This window comes from Pteropus medius, unplaced genomic scaffold (assembly GCF_902729225.1).
Source record: "Pteropus medius unplaced genomic scaffold, Ma_sr-lr_union100, whole genome shotgun sequence".
NCBI lineage: Eukaryota > Metazoa > Chordata > Mammalia > Chiroptera > Pteropodidae > Pteropus > Pteropus medius.
The window spans coordinates 11,322,904-11,327,119 of record NW_024344378.1 but is presented as its reverse complement, the minus strand read 5'-3'; positions in this window follow the sequence as shown (position 1 = coordinate 11,327,119).

Here is a 4,216-nt window from a genome sequence, read left to right as displayed (position 1 = left end):
TCATCCCTTCTCATCTATGCATTGGCTCATGCAGTGCATCTGGGGCACTGTACTGAATAGGAAGGCACCATGTGACATGTGCCACCGGGCATACTATCACTTTTGGTACACACAGCACTCCTTTTATTTCCAGTCTTCACCCCGCCCCCCTTCCTCTTCCATCGCTGGTACTCGTGTTAATGTGTTCGATATTGTATTAGTTTCCTGTTGATGCTGCAACCAATCGCCACAAATGGGGTAGATGAAAACAACACAAGTTTATTACCTTACCGTTCTGGAGGTCAGAAGCCCAAGATGGGTCTCGCTGGGCTAAAATCAAGATGTCAGCAGGACTGTGTTTCTTCTGGGGGCTCTAGGGAAGAAGCTGTTTTCTCGCCTTTTCCAGCTTCTAGATGCTGCCTGCGTTCTTTGGCTCCCAGCTCCCTTCTATCTTCGAGGCCAGGAATGGCTAGTCTAGTCCTTCTCACTTGCGTCTCTCTTATACTCACCCTCCTACTCCCTCTTTCACTTATAAGGGCCCTCGTCGTTGCATTGGGACCATCTGAATAATCTGGGCTAGCTGCTCATCTCAAGGTCAGCTGACTAGCAACATAAATTCCCTCTTGACATATAACACGACACAGTCACAGGTTCTGGGGATTTGGATGTGGACATCTTTGGGAGTCATTATTCACACAGAGGTATATGTTAGATACGTGGGCATCGCTGCAAAATATATAATGCTATTTTGAGTGTGCAAGGATTTTTTATTTATATGAATGGAATTGAGCTATAGATCTCTTTACGATTCCTACTTTTTACTTCAAAACTCTGTAAGTTCTCTCCATGTTGTATATATGGATGCTGCATTACCCCTAATAACAGACAATCCCCATAATCTTGTCATTTCTGAGTGACAGACATCTAGATAGCTTCCAAATCCCCACTGCTGCAGACAGTGCTGTCATGAACACCCCAGGCCTGTCCTCTCCTGGACCTGGTTGCATTACTTACTTAGTTTCTACTAGATAATATTAGAGTGCTTCCTACAGGGGCTGCCCTTGTCCACACCTTTACTAGCAGTGCATGGAAGTTCTCATTACCCCATGTACTCTGGACCTGTTTTGGCTTTGGGCTGCCAGCTCCCATTGTTTCCCAGTTGAAAAGCAGTCAGAAAGGAGAGGGAAAGCAATCTTCACTGAGCACCTACTATGGGACCTAGTAGTTGATTCTCTGGTGGATGCTTTATGTACTTTATCCCCTTTCATTCTAAGATAATCCTATGTGGTCGATATTATTGAACTCATTTTACAGATGGGAAAACTAAAGCTGAGAGGGAATAAATTCTTTGCCCAATGTTTTTTTATATTTAGTAAGTGCTAGATTCAGAATTTGAATCTAAGATGGGCCAAGCGGTTACTTTCATTGTTCCCATGATGCCCTGGGCACATTCTGCTCTCCATTTGTATGATAACTAAGTTTAATTCACTGCCTAGAAGACTGGTTAAGAACATGAACTTTGAAGCCAGACCTCTGTTCAAAATGTTGACTCCATCACTTATTAGCTACACGGTTTTGGGTAAGGAGCCTAATTACTTTAAGTCTCAGTTTTTCTCATCTAGAGATGGGAATAATATCCTTCGATTATTTGTAAAACACTTAGCGGTGTGTGGTACATAGAAGGGATAAATAAATGGTAGGTATCGCTGCAGTATTCTACCTATGTTTCCTCATTTTCCCCAGACCATAAACCCCTCACAGGTAAAGTTGTGCTTCGTGCATCTGTGTACTTCATAGCAACCACAACGGTGTCTTGATCATCAACAGCTGTTTATTGAACTAGTCAGCAACATATCTCATTCTAACTAGGGCTGAAAATTTCTATGCCCTTGGGGTGACGGATCTTGGATCTCCAGGATGCTCATCAGGGAAGGGGGAGAAGAAGGTCTCCAAGCTCCATTCGAATCCTCAGTGATCTCTCTGGACCTTGTTCCCATCCTCTTCATAGTAACTATTGCTTCCGGTCTCCATCTCTCTCCTGTCCATCCTGTCTTCCAAATCCCTCTGCTGCTCTCCCTGGGGGAACAAAGGTACTATTCCCTCTATGTCACAGAGGTTTCCCCTTTGCTGGCGGGTGGGGGTCACATTGCCATCAGCCTTGCGTTTCCTCCTCTGGAGAAATGGGGCTCTGCACAACTCATAGCTTGTATGTCAATTAAGCAATTCTGCACCTGTGTGATTTCCTTGAGCGCTTAATAAAAGTCAGGTGATTAGAGACCCTCAGGTGGCCCTTTCTTAAATAGTCATTAAACAATCATTACAGATGGAAACAACTACAACCAACCACTACGAGGGAGAGTGTGGCTCCTAACAACATAATCCTTTTCCAAGTCAGAACAAATGTGTAATCAAAGCACAAAGGGAACAGTTTCAAAGTCTTGAGCCTTCTCAGTCAAAACTATAATACATCAACCAGCCTAAACTGATGTCCAAAATGTTCAATGAGAATTGACACGTGGTGTGGTGCTCTAAGTAATTCACCACTTAAGTCAGTCCCTGCCCCCTCTTTTTAGCTATGTCTTCACAGCCTTTTAAGTGTGGGCCACTGCTGCCTATCTTAGCTAAGTTGAAGAAGTTGTGATTGTGACAGATCAAACTCGATATTTGAAGTAAGTCCTAAGGAGGCTTTCTTAAGGCTGCCGAGGTTCAAAAGCAAGATCTGACATTTAAAAGCCGTGTGACCTTGGGGAAGTTACCTAATTATTCTGAGCCTCAGTTTCTGCAAATGTAGATAACAGTGCTTGCTGCATAAAAAGCATTTATTAAGTATTAATGGAATTACTAACCTCTTTTTTTTTTTAATGTGGGTGGTCCTGGAGTGGTCCTATGACTGCTTCTCTGCTCAAAGATAGCCACTCTCCTTCATACTTCACCGGTTAACTAACTTTAGGGTGCATAAGAAACAAAGGGGCTTGTTTAAAATGCAGATCCCTGGACCCTACCAGGAAGGATTCTGATAGGAGTGAAACCCATGATTTCAATAAGCACCCAGGTGATTTTAATGTACATGGTTCAAAGGCTACTCTTTAAAAAGAAAGAAATCATTATCACTTAAAAGACACCCACAGGGAGAAGAACTAGGCTATAGTCATTTATATCATGATTTGAACAATTCATTCAGATTGTTTTCCTATCAATGCCTCTAAGCAGCTATTCTGGAGGGAATTTTTCGATAGCATGGGAGGAAAAAGGAGCAAATTTGGTCATTAGATGTACTTGGTGGACATGATGAACTCTGCTGCTGCACCTTAGCCAGAGGCATCGGCAGGCCCAGGGGGACGCAATGGCGGAGGTGCAAGTTGTGAGAGATACGGCATGGCTAACTTGTGGTGTGGCAAGGCCACCTTTTAACTCCAAAAATCTTTTTGAATTCTTTTGCTTGGCTATGGCTGTTCCATATCAATGAGAAAAATCTCTAAGTTTGTTTTATGGGTTTTTTTTTTTTTCAGACACACAAGGTGACTTCTTAGACAAAGATACAATTCTGGTTTCTCTTCTGTGGTCTGTCTGCCGGTGGGCATCACTTCCTTAGCATTAAGGCTGGCATTCCCAGGATCTCTCTGGCTTTGCATGCCAAGGGATTTAGAAGTATAACATGAGGCCGTTCATGGAAGAGCTCTCTGCCTTGGTTGCGCTCCAGGGAAGATGCTCTACAAAAGGGGGTAATGGCAGTGACGGAGCAGAGAAAGTCTCAGTCCTGTGGGTTTAGGAACATATCAGTCCCAAACAGCGGACGTGGTGATGGGTCTATGTTCTCACAGGTAAAGAGTGTGAAGAATATTCAATTTTGCCTGTAAAATTACAGGGCAATGTATATGTGATAAAACTAAGTTTGTGTTTTGGATGAGCTCCATTAGATTCGAGGTATTGATTGGATGAGATATAACATTTGAGAAAAATTTTGTTTGAGAGCTGAGTGTAGGGCTGAGAGGATTAGATTAACACTAAGAAAAGGTACTCTTTATCACTGTCCCTCTATTTCATAGCTGAAGGAATTGGCTTCATTTTTAAAAAAATTTTATTTATGAATGGAAAAACAACATATTTTCATTGTGGCAAACTTTGGGTGTAGCCTTCAAATATATGTTCTAATCAAGACACACACAAAAAGATTTTTATAAAATTGAAATGATACTAGAGAAACTGTTTTGTAGCCTGACTTTTTTACTTATAATAA